This window comes from Jaculus jaculus, chromosome 1 (assembly GCF_020740685.1).
Source record: "Jaculus jaculus isolate mJacJac1 chromosome 1, mJacJac1.mat.Y.cur, whole genome shotgun sequence".
NCBI classification, from domain to species: Eukaryota; Metazoa; Chordata; class Mammalia; order Rodentia; family Dipodidae; genus Jaculus; species Jaculus jaculus.
In genome coordinates this window covers 55,175,108-55,192,881 of record NC_059102.1, presented here as the reverse complement: position 1 = coordinate 55,192,881, position 17,774 = coordinate 55,175,108, and the positions used below count along the sequence as shown (strand labels likewise).

At 41.3% G+C, this 17,774-nt stretch overlaps 1 long non-coding RNA gene across 2 annotated transcripts in view; it reads right to left on the bottom strand.

Moving 5' to 3' along the window:
• Positions 1–204: 204 nt before the first annotated feature.
• The window catches only part of LOC123462221, a 76,532-nt gene continuing 58,962 nt past the window's right edge, over positions 205–17,774 (bottom strand). The window contains exons 5-6 of one of the 2 annotated variants that reach the window (XR_006638162.1): positions 1,848–2,003; positions 205–334 (exon numbers count right to left, since the gene is read on the bottom strand). This is a non-coding gene — a long non-coding RNA (uncharacterized LOC123462221). Of the gene's footprint in view, positions 335–1,847; positions 2,004–7,203; positions 7,262–10,919; positions 11,042–17,774 lie in introns of those variants that run through there. The other variant, XR_006638161.1, reaches the window with a different exon arrangement.

Sequence of the window (17,774 nt, the reverse complement as noted above, 5' to 3'; positions counted from 1 at the left end):
TGTTCTTTGTCTTATTAATACTCAAACCAGTAAAAGCACCTGGTATCTCCTTTTAAACTAATGAGGCAGGAGAAAGGGATGGGAAGGATGGCAGGCGAGGCCAGTTCTTTATCCCCGGAGTCTCTTGTTGCCAGGGTAACTTGTCCTGAGACTGTAAATGATGATGTTTTGCTTTTCAATGTTTTTTTTTTTTTTTACTTTACCTTGAATTAGTATGTTGCCATTCCCAAAGGACTGACCCCTCTGCTTTTGTTTTCGCAAAGAATGTGTAGGATGAACTCAGCTAACAGTCTCATGGTAATTCCATACATAGCTTCTTCATTCATTTATATTGCTGTCAATTCCATTTAAAAAAAAAGTTGTTCAGAATTAGAAACACAATTTTGCATATGAAATTACTAGCACTACATAGCAAATTATTGCAGTTCCTATGAAAAGGAAGGCACTGGTTGAAAAACACACATAAAAAATTGGGGACAGGGGAGGCAGTTTAATGAGCACATAAAGACAGGAAAAGGGTCTGCAAAGTTTGCAGCAATGTGGATTTCAGAAGCATTATTGTTAATTAGTCTTCCTTATCACATAAATTGTTTAATTCAAGTCTAACAACAGGGAAACAATAAGTTACCTATGGCCTTTTTTTAACGTGGATAGTTTAGAATATAGGGCTGCAGTGGAAGCAAGGGAAGCATTGTACTTTCTATACAGAAATCCAACAGAAATGAACATTCCTTAAGCAGTGTGGGCTTGTTAATTTTTTTTTTTATGTGGTGATCATGGACTATAATGAATTAAATTTAGTGTTCAGATTCTTACTGTACTAATACGTATCAGTGTGTACCCACATCAGCAAGGTCTGTAGCTGGCCCACCAATTTCTATGAAGTGAAGAATCTAGTGTACACACCTGTAATCCCAGCATTCAGGGGGCTGAGGCAGGAGAATTGTGAATTGAATTCAAGTCCAACATGGGCTACCTAGTGAGTATGAAACCAATATGAGCTATATATGATTTTGAAGCTCAGGAGTGGTCCCCTAAGTTTATGAACCCCAATTTTGTGTCGTTGAGGCTCAGTGTACTCATAAAGGTGGAGTGTTTAAAAGAGAAATAACATGGGTGTATGGCTTAGCCCAGGTAGTATATTGATATTTTTAAAAAATATTTTATTTTTATTTATTTGACAGAGAAAGAGGGAGGGAGAGAGAAAGAGAGAGAGAGAGAGAGAGAGAGAGAATAGGCATGCCAGAGCCTTCAGCCACTGCAAATGAACTCCAGATGTGTGCATCTGGCTAATGTGCATCCTGGGGAATCAAACCTGGGTCCTTTGGCTTTGCAGGCAAATGTCTTAACTGCTAAGCCGTCTCTCCAGCCCAGTATATTGTTTTTTTTTTCTTTTTTTTGTGAGACTAGTCTGCAAGTTTGTTCTGTTGATTCAGTTCTCCAATGGAAGTGCAATACTCACCCATTTTCTTTGTTTCCTTCTAGGAAACCCTTCCTAAGTCCTTGCTCCACTGCTCTGATTTGCTGGCCAGTCAAAAAGCCTCCTGGCTCTGAGTCAGTGGAAGCTTGATTCTCTTCTACTCTGTGGTGGGGATTGCCCAAGAACGCAATGACAGAGGTGCTAATGAGTCTCAGTTTAACTGTGACTGTGTGCTCCCTTGACAATTGGGACAGAGAGGAACACCTTGCACAATAATTAGCTTTTCACAGCCATTAGCAATTTGTAGTCATTAGCACTGAAGAAACACTGCAAACAACACTCAGTAAGCAAATAGCACTGTGAGTCACAGCCGACCTCCTGAGCAGCACAGGGCCCAGCGAATCATGGTCTGACTCCCTGTGCTTACCTCTCAAGGCAATGGCTTTGGTGATCCACAGCTTCCATCCTATCTTTGTAAATGGCTCCTTATTTGTTCCAGTGAAATGTAAATCTTCCAGCGGAAAAGTTCAGAGGATGTGGTGCATAATAAAGCAATTCCTAATTCCCTTAAAGAGCAAGAAACCTAAACAAGGCAAGAAGGAGGGATGTGAATAATTGAAATTTAAGTTGAGAGGCACTACAGTGTATGCCTCAGCAGCATTGCTAAGAATGGGAGCCATGTGTATCTCTCAAATTAAGGATCAGTTAAACAATTGTGCTATACTCATCCAGTAGATACAATTCAGTCTTTAAAAACAGAATATTGGGACCAGATGTAGATTACATTAAAAAGATTATGAAGCATTATTCCATTCTTTTTGCAAAACCAATATACATCTCAAATATTAACTAACTCAATACTATGTGCATGGATATTTATTTTTATTCTTTTGTTTTTATTTGAAACTAAGTATATACGCATGTGTACTCCCTTGCACTAAAAAGAAGGAAAAAATAGCAGGGTGGGAAAGTAAGTCTTGTCAGGCCCAGTGGGTTTAACATAACTGGAAAAACTTCTAAGTGCCTTAGTGAAGCATAACATATATCTAGAGAAAAAAGCACAAATAACAAGGACATGAGTTGATGGCAAGTCACCAAACGTGTGAACAGAATGAGTGTTAGATACCATGATGGTTATCCTTGCAGCTCCCCAAACAAAGCTGTGTGAGCAGTGACAGGAGGAGGTCAACTCAGAGGGGTTCACTATACAGTACAGGTTGGTTAAATGTAAAGTCCATGATGGGAACCTCTGAAGGATATGGCAAGCCTCCATCTCCTATATGCAGAAACTGAGCCATTGGCCAAATTTTCATCTGAATTCCACAGCTTTGAGTGGAGGAGCTGGCATTCATTCTCACAATCAGGTTCTGGTATACATGCCTCTCCAAGGAGAAAAAAAAATACAGCTAAAGCAATTAACAGGAGGCCAGATCAAAATGTTTAATGATGAGTATAGATGAAGTGTAGCAGACAGCAGGAAGCCCACATTTTAAGAAAGACAAATAGAAAAGAGTTCCCAGCAACTTCTATCATATGTAGATCAGAGGGCAAATGAAGAGCTCTGCATATCTCATGGACACTGAGAGGAGGCATATGAGGCTGATGTGCTAGTGATATTGCGCACAGGTCCGGTCTCCTCCAGAAAAGGAGGTGGATCCAGACTTGTGATTTATTGAGATTTCCAGATGTGTAGGAAAGTTAAGTCACTTCTCATAGTCTTCATATGCAGAAAAGTGGACCCTCCACCTTCACCCAATTTTCAAATTTGTTTTCTCCTTGACACACCTGTTCTGGGTGAGCCACACAGAGGCCTACCCTGGGAAAGGGGTGGTGCTGGAGCTTGTGGGAAGAGTGATTAAGGTTTAGGTAGAAAGCCACCTTCCCAAACAAACTCACATGCAGAGGATCTGCCTTGGGAAGTTTTCACAGGTAACTATTTCTTGAAGAATATTTGCCTAAAACTCTCTTTTCTTAATTGACACAGTGGTAGTATCACACTATTTCAATAGTACAGGGCATGAGATGTGCAAATGCCCCTACATAGTTCATTCACCGTGTTTTGGAACTGAGAGTCATTCAAGGGTGGGGGCTATGTATGTGGTTGCTCATCTCTTCCCCAGCGCATAGTAAAGTTCCTGGTAGAGAGATGTTAAAGAAATGCCTGCTAAATGTATGAAACACATATACTTCATTTTCGAGGGCAACACACTGTTGTGTATACACTGATTTGAATCCAGAAAAACTGATTACCAGACAGTTACATCTAAATGTGGCTGATGAGAATTTCTAAGAATTCTCAGGAGATAACCTCTCATATCCCAGTCATCACTTATCTAGTTATTGGTAGGCTTGAGAGATGACTTGGTAGTTAAGACACTTGCCTGCAAAGCCAAAGGACCCAGGTTATCACTTTATTGGAAGATAACACTGTATTTTTTTTTTTATCATGTACAGTTTTTTCTGACATCATAGTTTTTTCTGACAGAAATTAACTGCCAATGAAACAGTCAGAAATGGGCTGGAACCTAACTTGCCTCCTGATCTTCATATTTTAACAAGTTCAGAAGTTTTTCTTACCATACTCGGTTTTTATTCATTTAAGGAAGTCTTACTGAGTACTGAGCTTATCTCAATGATGCATAAAAATCAATAAAACAGAATCTATAGTTATGAAAATTAGGTGACTTATGATATGGTGGGTATCACATTTTTGATTACAAGTAATATAAAAGAAATAGTGGTTAAAACAATACGATTTTAAACCATCTCACCCATCATAAAAAGTCTCGAAGTGGACATTTCCACACTGGTTCACCAATTGGATAATATCACCCAAAACCTCATTTCCTCTGTCTTTTTACTATTATATCCTTTGCCCTTTGGCTTGCCTGCTCCTCACAGAATGGATTTTGTAGTTTCAAGCTCCATGTTCTCACCCAACCACTTCATGTCAGGGAGGAAGGAGTTTCCTATTTCTTTTTATAACAGGAAGCAAAGACCTAAGAGAAGAACCATCTACAAACTGTTCCTTTGGTCTTATGGGTCAGGACTGAGTTATGTATCTATTGCCTAACCAATCCTTGCCAACAGTCAAGTGGAAGGGGATTTCCATGCTTGCTGTATGCCAATTTTGTTCCATTTTCTCAGATGGGAGGAAGGGTTCCATATTCCTTCAGAATGTGGCCACAGACTAAAAATGAGGGTCCTATAGCCTAGAGGAGAAGGTGAACAGAAAAGGAGAAATAACCAACCATGCTTGCCTCAAGGTTAAACACTGGGTGACATGTGCTGCAATGCCCTATTTCTGTAATTTGATGTCTTGTCTGTGGGTCCATGTTCCTTCCCTACAGCAGGGTCAGTGGCCCAAGGCAGCAAGAAAAACCCATCCTTTTCTTGGCCTTGGGCACCTCAGTACAGTGAGGAAAATAAACTTTCACACTCAGCTCTGGCTCATCAGCAATCTTAAACTTCCAGGGTTCCAATTAACTTTCAATCTTGTGGCTTGTGGGTCGAAGTGGGAGCTTGGAGTGCTGGCGAGGAATGAGATAGGGAGATGGCAAGTGGTTTCCTCTCCTCACACAACAGGACCACAACAGGACACCAAACTCAGATGGTCTTTCCCAGGTGGGAAAGAGGAGACATATTCCAGGAGACCACGGTGGTTCAGTTATGGGTATAGCTGGCTGAATGTTGTTTCAGAGAAGAAGCAAGGGGAGTACTCGGTTCTATGTTCAGTGTAGGCATGGGAATGAAACAAAGGCCTGAGTCAGGAGCAGAATGTTCAGGAGCTGCTTGGGGGACTCTGGTTAACACAAGCACAGACCACTGTTCTACCTAATACTGCTGTATATCATATCACATATGATTGCTATGGAATGACATATATACTAAGATGTTAAGTGGTACAATAACATCACAATACAACATAATGATAACTATAACTAACAAACATCGGGCATTTTTTAAAAAAATATATTTCCAGGTGTGGTGGCAGAGATCGGAAGATCACTGTGAGTTTGAGGCCACCCTGAGACTACATAGTGAATTCCAGGTCAGACTGGGCTAGAGTGAAACCCTACCTGGAAAAAACAAAGAAAAAATTATTGACAACTTCCATAATTGTAAACAATATCCCATGGTAATTCCATCTCTCCCGCCCCATCTTCCCCTTTTAAACTTCACTCTCAAGCCGGGCGTGGTGGTGCACGCCTTTAATCCCAGCACTCGGGAGGCAGAGGTAGGAGGATCGCCGAGAGTTCGAGGCCACCCTGAGAATACATAGTGAATTCCAGGTCAGCCTGAGCTACAGTGAGACCCTACCTTAGAAAAAAAGAAAAAACAAAAAACAAAAACTTCATTCTCCATCTTATCCCTCCGCCCCCCCCGCCCCCCCTGCTGTCTCAATCAGTCTCTCTTTCATTTTGATGTCATGATCTTTTCTTCCTATTATGATGGTCTTGTGTAGGTAGTGTCAGGCACTGTGAGGTCATGGATATCCAGGCCATTCTGTGTCTGGAGGAGCACATTGTAAGGATTCCTCCCCTTCCTTTGGCTCTTACATTCTTTCTACCACCTCTTCCACAATGGCCCCTGAGCCATGGAAGGTGAGATAGAGATATTTCAGTGCTGAGCACTCCTCTGTCACTTTTTCACAGCACTGTGATGCCTTCTAAGTCATCCCACCTGAAAAGAGAAGGTTCTCTAACCAAAAGTGAGAGTAGCATTAATATATGGGTATGAACATTAACAGAAGTGCTTACTGAACAGTTTGGTGAGCATAGTATATACATTTAGCCAGACACTAGCAAACATTATACCTCTGAGACTCATGACCTTCTCTGTCATAGGTTTCAGTATCAGGCATCTATTCCCTCCCATGGAGCAGACCTCTAATCAAATTAGAGGGAGGTCAGTTTCCCTCATTACAGATGTGCCACTCTTATACCCATTGGCTCATTTGGCCTGGCTGGCTAAATTTAAGCCTTTCAGTGTCCACTGTTGAGTATTTTCACTGATGATTTCTCTCTCTCCCATTGAACTGCTTTCAGCTGGCCTACATGGAGGAGGTTTTCAGCTCAGCTCCTGTAGGATTTATCAGTGATCTTGCAGCCCAAGTACGTGGAATCTTCAGCAATAGGGTCTTACCATCTATTCCTGGTGGGAAACCAAGGGCCTCAGCAATGGCCTGTAATGTTTTGGAGAGCATTAGAGACCTCCCTGGCCAACAACTTATTGGATGGTATCCCATCCCTGGCACTGAAAATTTTATAGTAACAATATATGGCTTCTGAGTGTTCCATTGAGATTGGGTATTTTTTTATGATATACAGGATTCAAAGTACTTTCTTTACAATATTACTCCTAACCATAAACTCTATTATAATACACAGGCTAAGTACTTTACAAAGGCAGATGATGGATGAGTACTACAGGAGATGTCCAACCCAGAAGCCCTCTTTGTGATCTCTTTGCTCTCCTATTCCCATTTTTATCCTTCTTACAAGGGGGTTAATGAATTTAGGTGTGACAAGGCCAGTCCACCATGGACAAGACACTGGGGACGGTGTAAGTGAAAAATGGCTCATTGTGAACAAAATCCTGCTGACTGGAGAGTGAAAGTGATAACATTCAAATTACTGTAAATGCTCAAGAACAAAACAGAAAGTTTTCTCAGATTATGATGCTCTGGAAAGGAATACAGAAGAGGGAACCAGGTGTGGTGGTGCATACCTTTAATCCCAATGCTCAGGAAGCAAAGGTAGGAAGATCACTGGAACTTCCAGGCCAGTCTGAGACTACAGAGTGAATTTCAGGTCAGCCTGGGCTAGAGCTAGACTGTATCTTGAAAATGCAAAAAGAAAAAAAAAAGAAAGAACGAAAGAATAAAGAAGAGGAAAATTACATAAACAGATGACTTTTTTTTCCCTATCAAGGAATCCATGAAAATTACCTCCCCCGCCCCACCCACGGACCAGCTCCTGAAAACAATCCCATTCTTAGAAATCCCTCCTGATCACTAACAATGCCTGTATAGAGAATGGATTCCCATATTGATAGCAGATATCCTAAGCAGGAGTCCATGTTCAAAGCAATTGGCTTCTGGAGGGCTTATCCAATTATGGTGATGCTCCAGGAAGGTGTATATGAGCATAACAGAAAGGATGGCAGAATCAAGCACAGGAGTCTCCCCACAACCACTTCCACAAAAGCCTGAGCATTTGTCCCTATTTATTCCTGCATCTAGATACCCTCTGTAAAACACATTATACAGATGAGAGGAGTCCCTGGTTGTTGTTGTTGTTTTTCTTAATCAGAATTGGGCATGCTATGACCTCTCTGAGTACTATTCACTCATATTAGCTACTTCTGCAGTTTGCAATGTGACTTCAGAAATCTAGTACTCCTTGATGTCCATTCAAATGTGATATTCAATTTCCATGACAAATACCCTCTGAACATATATGCCTGGGATCTTTGGCAGTGGATAAATGACATTCCCAGCCCAAACGTGCAAAAGACATTCGGTGAAATGACACTGTAGCCTCTGTGAGAGCCATTCTGGGGGAGGAGAGCCTCAGCCAAAGGTGCTGCAGCATGGGCAGAATGCCCCACACACCTGTGATCCCAAGGACCTATGAATGGGGAGAAGAGAACGGGCTGTCCCAGTACACAGGTTTGGCATCCAAAGTCCTATTTGATCTTGGAAATCTGGAAGTCCATGGAACATGGAAATGTGAACACTCAGGGGCTGTGCAGTGTAGTGGAAAGAGAACTGGCCTTAGGACCAGAAGTTCTGCTTTGAGTCTCAGCTCTGCTTTGACCAGTTACGTGACTAGAAGCAGGTCTCTCAGCCTACAAAGTGTAGGTTTTCTTCTCTGTCCCATGAAAAGCATTAGATCTTCTCTCATCATCTCATAGGGCTGATTGTTCCTGGTTGCTTTTTCTGAACACAGTGTACATTTCCCTGGTAATGCCTTAGTCACCCTCTAACAACAAGCTTAGAACCAGACAATGAAAAAAAACATTACTTTCTGTGGCTAATATAATATGAATCACTATTGCTAACAGCTGTTGAGCCCTTCTTATATACCAGGTACTTTGATAAGGACTTGGGAATCATTATTTCATTGCTCAAGGTCACATGGATGATAAATTTGATGGTAGAACTCAATCTAGACAACCAGAGGCTATTCTTAGCCACATATGTATTTTATTCCTCATGAACAAACCAGGCTCTTCAAATTCAAGAATGAGGGCAAGGTATCCTGGTTTGTCTAACTAACTGATTAATAATCAACCAGCCAAAACCTTCAGAACAGCCAAATGTAGCACTCTCCATTGCTGCTGTCATTACTGTTGTTTTCGTGATAGGGTCTCACTATTTACAACTTCTGGCCTAAAAGTAGCAATTTTCAGACATTCAGTTTCTAGAGTGCTGTGATTACAGATATGTGCCAGGAAAGTCATGTTAAAAGACATACATGGAACAGAGTTAAATAATCACAAAAAATGTCCTTTTATCTTGTAGTGTATGCACTCCTCAGGGCAGCATTCCTCCCAAAGAATTATGGTTTATGTATATTTAATTTGGTATCACTGATTGTTATTTGATAAATAATGCTTTGGAGCCTTCAATAGGTCCAAATCCCATCAACAAATATTGCATTTAGAAGGAAACAATTATAAAAAAGCATAACTTTCTGGATCCCCAGTTATCCGAGACATACTTCTGGGTCTGGATGTATTCCCAGAAATGTGATTGAGCTGACCAGTAACTTGGAATATGGGTCAGGTTGTATGTTCCTTGCTGAAGTCCATAATGGAACTTTATTTGAGCCTTTTAAAAAATTGTTTATTTTTATTTATTTATTTGAGAGCAACAGACAGTCAGATATAGAAAGAGGCAGAGAGAGAGGGAGAGAGAGAGAATGGGCACACCAAGGCCTGCAGCCACTGCAAAGGAACTCCAGATGCATGTGCCACCTTGTGTATCTGGGTTATGTGGGTACTGGGGAATCCAGCCTCAAACTGGGGTCCTTAGGCTTCACCGGCAAGTGCTTAATCACTAAGCCATCTATGTAGCCCCTATATGAGCCTTTTAAAAAGCTGTACATAGAGGTCTTGATCATAATCCTGAATCCAGTCTGTATTCAGATCTCACAAAATATGTTGATTATAGCAAAAACAAAATAATAAAGTTTGGGGCTGGAGCAATCCAGCTTTGATTCCCAAGTCCCCATGTAAAGCCAGATGCACAAAGCAGTGCAAACATCTGGAGTTCCTTTGCAGTGGCTGCATCCATTCTTGCCACCTGTCTCTTTTCTCTCTACCTCTCTGTTTGCAAATAAATGAATAAAAATATTTTAAAAAGAAAAAAAAAATAAGTGTAATTTTGTTTGCTCAGTTACCAACATAGTTTATTGTCCTATGTACAACTTTTTCTTTTCAAATTAATTGTCATTTATTTATTTGGGTAGAGGGGGAGAGAAAGCCAGGGCCTGCTGCCACAGCAAAGGAACTCTGGACTCTGTGTCTTTTGTGCATCAGGTTTCACCTGGGTATTGGGGAATTGAACCTGGGTCAGAAGGCTTTGTGAGCAAGCAACTTTAACCACTGAGATATCTCCCTATCCCTACAACTTTTTCTTTTCTTAAACAAAATGGGGGTCCATTCCTGTCATTCACCTACAATTGCTAAAAACCTGCTCTGTGACACACCTGTAAAATGTTCAGGCAGATTCATTAGGGAACCAGGTGTGTCTGTTCTCTAGGTTCAGTCTAGAAGAGTCCAGTAATAGAGAAACAGCCTGAGAGCATAAAAATCCATCGAAAGGGGCATTAAGAGGGAAAGGACAAAGAAAATAAGAAGCCAGTCAAGTCTGATGCTGTCAGAGGAACTTTCCTAAGAGAGGCAGCAACTCAGGAGAATGGGAGTGAAAGGGTGGGACATGGGAGGGAAGAAAGGAGGGGGGAAGAGGCTGGACATTTCTGAAACTGGGGCTGTCTTTTACAATGGCTAAGAGGCAAGGAGGGCGTGACCCACTCAGGGAGCCATAACAGTTTTGTGACAACAGCAGAGGTTACAGAGTCTACAGTCAGGAAGCTGAGAGTTGAACTACAAGTAATGACATGTAGGGCCATGTATGGCTTGCAAAAAAATTCTGAACTTTATTGTCATTATTTGGGGAGTTCACTGAAGAAGTTCAAACTCAGGGCTGGGGAGTAGGTCATTATCCCATTTTATTGTTACAAAATATGCAACCAGTTAAAAAGTAATCTCATGCAAAGAGAAGGTCAGTCAGCCTGGGACGTTTTGAGCCTGAGATACTGATGGTGGAAACAGAGAGACATGAACTACATTAACCCCTACCAGGTGAGCCAGTGTGATTTCCTGATGGGATGAACAGTGCTGAGGAGGGACACTGTGCGGATGCTGTGGAGTTGCTTTGTACATTTTCCCAGGTAATATGTAACATTTTGACTCAAGCAAGGGCCTTTACCTGATGGGTGACAATTTTCTCATCAATAAAATGAATGGGGTGGTTTCCACCAGTGTTTGCCCAAGTGTATTCTCTTGAACATTACTTTCATGAGATGATCTGCATAGAACTTTTCTCTGAGGCTGGAGAGAGAGCACAACAGTTAAAGGTGTTTGATTGCAAAGCCCGGTGGCCTGGTTTCAGTTTCCCAGTACACATGAAGCCAGATGCACAGAGTGGCACATGCATCACGAGTTCGCTTACAGCAGGAGGAGGCCTTGGCACATCCACTGTCTCTCAAATAAATAAGTAATAAACTCTGTTCTGTTTAAAAGTATCTGGGAAATTCTGGTGGTTATTTATGTGTGTAAGTTTGTGTATAGTCTGTGTATATGTGTGCATGTGGTATATGCATGTGTATGTGCTGTATGTAGATGCCTGCACCCCTCGCACACACGTGTGAAGGCCAGAGGATCACTTCTGGTGTGTTCTCCTCTGTGGCTTTTCTGCAGTATTTCTATGAGATAGATAGGTCCCTCCCTGCAACTATAGCTCCTTTTTTTTTTTTAACTTTGGTTAGACTAGGTGACCCAGGACATTACAGATATCCTCCTGTCTCCACGCTCTTCAGTGTCTGGGTTTCAGGTGTGCCCAGCTTTTAACATGGGTGCTAGAGATTGAACTCAGTCTTCATGCTTGTGCAGTAAGATGTGCTGAAGACATCTCACAAGCCCTGAATTTTGGAAATTCTGTAACTTTAAATTACTCCTGGAGGATAGCCAGGGATCATAAATGTATTGAAAACTATGGGAATATACAGAGGAAGTCTGTTTCACTTGCTGTAGTCTGGCGTTTTCTAATTTCGAGAGCTGACACAAATAAATCCAAGTAGTACTTGATGTTGCAGTCAGGTTCACCTTGCTGGTAGAAATCACCCAACCAAGAGCATCTTGTGGGAAAAAGAGGTTTATTTTGGCTTACAGGCTCAAGGGAAAGCTCCATGATGGCAGGGGAAAATGATGGCATGAGCAGAGGGTGGACATCACCCTCTGGCCCACATAATGTGGACAACAGGAACAGGAGAGTGTGCCAAACACTGGCAATGAGGACACTGACTAAAATACCCATAAGCCCTCCCCCAACAATACACTGCCTCCATCAGCTGGGAACCCAGCATTCAGAACACCTAAGTTTATGGGGGACACCTGAATCAAACCACCACAGTCGATGTGTGTTAGCTTTCCATTACTGTAAAAAACAAAGCAAAACACAAAAACACTGCAGTAATCAACATTTTTTAAAAAGGGAATATGTTACTTTGTTTTAAGATGCTTTACCTCATGGTCAGTTACACTCATTGCTTTTGAGGTTTGGAAGAAACATCTGGTAGATAAAGCTATTTACTTCCTGACAGCTGGGAAGCAATGTGAGAGGAAGATGAGGGCTGAGGCCCCAATATTCCCCTTGAGGACATATTCACAAATGACCTAATTTCCTTCCATTAGGTTCTACCTCCTAAATGTTTCAACATCTCTCAATAGCACCATGGTGTGGGGACCAATTTCTTGACACATGGGTCCTTGGAGGACATTCAGATTCAAACTATAGCAACATGTTATATGAACTGCTTTCTTCATAACTGAATAAGCTACTGCTACAGAGACTTGGATTCAAGTTCATAGAGGGTAATATCTCAGTAACTAAGACCTAGGGTATGGTAAAAAGAGGTAGAGGCTGAGGGAAAGACACATTTCATGAATCTGAGTGTTATAGCTATATATCAAGCCCATCTGTTCCTCTTTGATATTAGTGAGCTGCAGCTAAAGTGACTAACAGATGGAACATTGTGCATCTGGATAGAAGTATTCATGCTCATAAGATTCTGCCTAAACCCCTCCCCTGTTCTAGACAGAGCTCCCGCTGAGTCCATATAATGTGAAGATCCTAGATGCTTGCAGACCTGTAGAAACAAAACAGAAAATAAAGAAAACTGACAAGAAAAAAAAAATTGCTCAGAATTTTTGGAGGATGCATTAGTCAGAGTTCTTCAGACAGATAGAATGAAGGAGCTGTTGACAGAAAGACAGATAGACAGACCAGACAGACAGATAGATAGAGTGGTACTTTGGTCAGATGTCCCTCATAAACTTAGGTATTCTGAATGCTAGCTTCCCAGCTGATGGAGATTTGGGAATTGATGCTATCTGGAGGCAGGGTATTGTTTGGAGTAGGCTTCTGCTTATGGGTATTATAGCCAGTTTCCCCATGCCAGGGCTTGGCACATTCTCCTGTTGCTATGTTCCACTTTATGTTGGCCAGGGGTTAATGTTCACCCTCTGCTCAGGCCATCGTTTTCACCTCGAGCCTGTAAGCCAAAGTAAACCTTTTTTTCCCCCAAGCTGCTCTTACTTGGGTGATTTCCAGCAACAATGTGAACCTGACTGCAACAGTAAAGTGGTTCCCAACATGAGGTTGCTGCTAGACACCTGACTGTGTGGCTTTGGCCTTTTGGAGCTGATTTTCAAGAGGAATGTGGAAGGATTTGAAACCGTGGTCAAAGAGATGCCTTGCAGTGTTGTAAGTACAGCTTGATGGACTTTTCTGGTCAGAGTTGAAAGACATGAATGCAGTAAGAACTATGGACTGTGAGGTTTGGTTTATGAGGGTGAGAAAGAGATTTGCTTGGACTGGGGTAGAGGCAGTTTTTGTGAAAACGTTGCTGTTATGCCCATGTCCTGAGGAGTTGTACAGGGGTGCTTTGAATAGAAATGAACTGGTGTGAACAGAGGGATATGGCACTGAAAGAAAAATCTTTGGGTGAACTGCTGCCTGTTCAGCTGCAATTAAGAGATTACAACCTTTGAGATTGGGCTAGCTGATCTGCACTGGGACAACAGAAAGGATGTAGGCTCTTTTGAAGGTGTCTGAGTGCTCAAGGAATGTCCTGTTCTTCAAAAACTGCTTAATTTCCCCTGGATTAACAAATTGGCACCCTACCTGGTATTGTGGAGTGTAAGATATGCAGGAAAGAGAGGGTAATTGAGTTTGCAACACAGTCTCGTGTTTTGGAAACAGCCCTGGGCAGTGTGAAGCAGGATTGCCTGCATGGAGACCCACTGGAGCCACGAGGATGAACTGTGGATTTCAGTGGAGACCCAGTGGAGATGCCAGGAGATGGCTGCTAAGGACAGCTTCTGATCCCAGATGAAGTTTTCCAGGACTGTGAGCAGCCTAGTTGGAGGGGCAGAATTGAAACTCCAGAGACTTGTTGCTGGTTAGAATTATTGGACTTGGAGACTGGTCACTGGATAGAGCTGCTGGACTTGGAGCTACAGAGTTTAGTGTTTTCCCTGTTTAAATCATGTTCTGCTTGAGTATTTCTTTTATTTATTTATTTATTTATTTATTTACTTATTTATTTATTTATTTATTTATTTGAGAGCAACAGACACAGACAGAAAGACAGATAGAGGGAGAGAGAGAGAATGGGCGCGCCAGGGCTTCCAGCCTCTGCAAACGAACTCCAGATGCGTGAGCCCCCTTGTACATCTGGCTAACGTGGGACCTGGGAAACCGAGCCTCGAACCGGGGTCCTTAGGCTTCACAGGCAAGCGCTTAACCGCTAAGCCATCTCTCCAGCCCTGCTTGAGTATTTCTTTACCATGTCCAATTCCATCTTTTGCAGCGTGAATGTTATTCTGTGCCATTATGGGGTTTTTTTTGAGGTTATTTTTTGGTATTATGGCTCAGTTAAAAGATTTTAGGCTATGGGGATGTATGAATATCATTGGAATTGATAAAAACTGTGGGGACTTTTAAAGTTGGATGAATGCATTAAATTTTACATCATGTATGGTTATCAGTTTATGGGGGCTAGGGGCGGAATGTGGTGGTTTAATTCAGTTGTTCCCCATAAACTTAGGTGTTCTGAATGCTAGGTTCCCAGCTGATGAAGATTTGGAAATTAATGCCTTCTGGAGGTAGTGTATTGTTGGGGGCAGGCTTATGGGTGTTAAGAGACCAGTTTCCCCATGCCAATGTTTGACATACTTTTCTGTCCATGTTGTCCACATGATGTTGGCCAGAGGGTGATGTCCACCCTTGCTCATGACATTATTTTCCCCTGACATCCTGGAGCTTCCCCTTGAGCCTGGAAGCCAAAATAAACCTCTTTTTCCCACAAGCTGCTATTGATTGGGTGATTTCTACCAGCAATGTGAACCTGACTACAACAGATAGACAGATGATAAATAATAAATAGATGATAGATAGATAGACAGACAGACAGACAGACAACAGGGCATGCTAGGGAAATTGGGTCATGCAATTATGGAGGCTGAACAGTCCTACAACAGGCTGTTTCCAACCATGGGAACATAGCCTAGTCCAAGTCCAACCACCTCAATCCAGGCAAGTCAACAATGGAATTCTCCATGTAAAGCTGAAGACCAGACAATGAAAGCAGGTGAAGGGCGCAGAAGGAGAGAGTGAAGCTTTGATGTCCTAGGGCAGGGGGAATAAAGACTTCCAGCATTAGGAGAGAGTAGGGGAGGTAGGGAGGAGAGGGACAGAAAAGGGAGAAGGGAAGAGAAAACAGGAGAGAGGACAGGAGTGGGGAAGAGAGGGAGGGTAGGGAAGTGAAGAAGTGGAGAGCTTTCTTCTTTCTTTGTTTCACCCACACCCCCTGTGGAGTTGTTGCTGGAGAGCAATCTTCCCTGCTGAGTAAACCTAGTCTCAGGCCTATCTTCTCTACAAACAGACAGACGTACACAATAGTATAGCCGTGGTGCCAGTGCTCTCAGTTATTCCCCATGTTGGAAAGGCTGGTACCTAAAATTTACCATCACCCAGGAGGAAGATAGCAGAGAAAAATGCTTCAAGAGGACTCAGGACAGATAGAACCAAGGAGAACTCCCTCCTGAGCCACACCCATTATGTTTATTTAGCTAGGAAACACAGATTCTCAAGTCCATCTCGGCTCACTGGCAGCTGCAGTGCTGGCTGGGCAGCTTCCCTGTCAGCCTTTCTAGGTATGAGCTGAAAACAGCTGAGGCTAGTTCCATGGCCAAGATACGTGGGAGATTTACCACTCTAGATGCCAACGGGAGCTGTCGGTCAGGCCCTGTGTCCCTGTGCTCCCGTGGTGCTTTCAGAGCATCCCTCGCAGAGTCAAGCCACTCTTAAGGCTGAAAGTTGTCTAACCTAACCTGAGCCATTTTTCCACAGAAGCCCAGAGCCACAGGGAATTGTAAGCTGGCTTCTTGGATATTTTAATAACTCTAAATTAGAAACAAACACATTTTATACAAATTAAACATGTTCCAGTTATCTTTTATATGTAACATTTGTATCGTGGACACTTCATGTACTGCGTAGTTGCTTTAAAGTATAGAAGTCAATGGTCTTTAGCATATTTATGGAATGGCTCAATAATCACAATGAATTTTAAATAATTTTCATTATGTCCAGAAACCTATTTTCAGGCAATTCTTATTTTTTTTCCCAAGATTTTCAACCCTGGGCCACTACCAATTTCTATCTCTATAGGATTATGTATTGTGGAATTATTTTATAAATAGAGAAATACAATATGTGATCTTTTGGGCTGTCTGCTTTCATTTACCATAATGTTTTTAAGATTTATATATGTTGTGGTACATACTATAATTAATTCTAGTTTATGGCTGAATAGTAATCCATTGCTCTAACATATCATATTTTGTTCATTCATTTATGGGCTGGTGGTATTTTTTTTTACTATTATCAATCATATTGCTATGAACATTCACATTGTGTGAACATGTTTCCATTTTTCTTAAGAGTATCACTGATAGTAAATTACTAGGTACTATGGCAACTCTATAGATAAGATTTTTTGGAGACTGCCAGTCTATTTATCAAGTGTGTGTGCCCTGTAATGTTTTTAATCATTGTATGAGGTTTTAATTTTAATACATTCAAAATCACTCCTTAATTACATCCATCCTAGTTTATGTGAAGTTGTATTTTGTAGTTTTTGAGTTGTACTTCCCTGATGATGTAATGATGCTAAATATCTTTTCATGCACTTAGAGGATATTCGCAGATCTTTTTAGGAAAAAATATATATCAAGGTTCTATGTCCACTTTTAATTGGACTTTCAAAATTATGGAGTTGTTTAGGATTCTTTACCTTTCCTATCAGATTTACAAGGTATTTTGCTACTCTGTAGATTATATTTTAATTGATAGGGATCAAATCCAGGGCCTTGAACATGCTAAGCAAGCTTATTTGTCTGAAGATGTCTTGATTTTGCCTTTGGTTCTGAAAGATTGTTTGGTAGATATAAATGTCTTAGTTGACAGTGGGTTTTTTTTTTTTTTCTTTCAGCAATAAATACATCATTCTACTATCTTCTGCCTTCATTGTTTCTGTAGACAAATCAGCTGTTTAAGTTTTGGAGGGTTCCCTTTTACATGCTGAATTATTTTCTCTTACAACTTAAAAAAAATATTTTATCTCTGTTTTTATCTTCAAACATTTCAGGTATAAATATCTGGCTTTAGATTTTTTTAAATTCTATCCTACATAGAACACATTGGACTTCTTGAATATACAGACTGCTATTTTTCATTCAACTGGACATTTGTGGCCGTTACTAAATTGTTCTACTCCTTTGTCTTCCCTCTCCCTTCAGTAGCTCCACTGTACGGGTCAGTGCTCTCCAGGGTTTTCCAGGTTACTTTTAGGTACTGTTCATTTTATTTTTTGGAATGTTCATTTTTAATTTATTTATTGATTGCTATTATTTTGCATTACATATCCTATAGTTGCTGATTCAGCTCCCAGTTCAAATCTACTGTTTATTTTTTGTAAGCAATTTTTTTCTTTTTAAT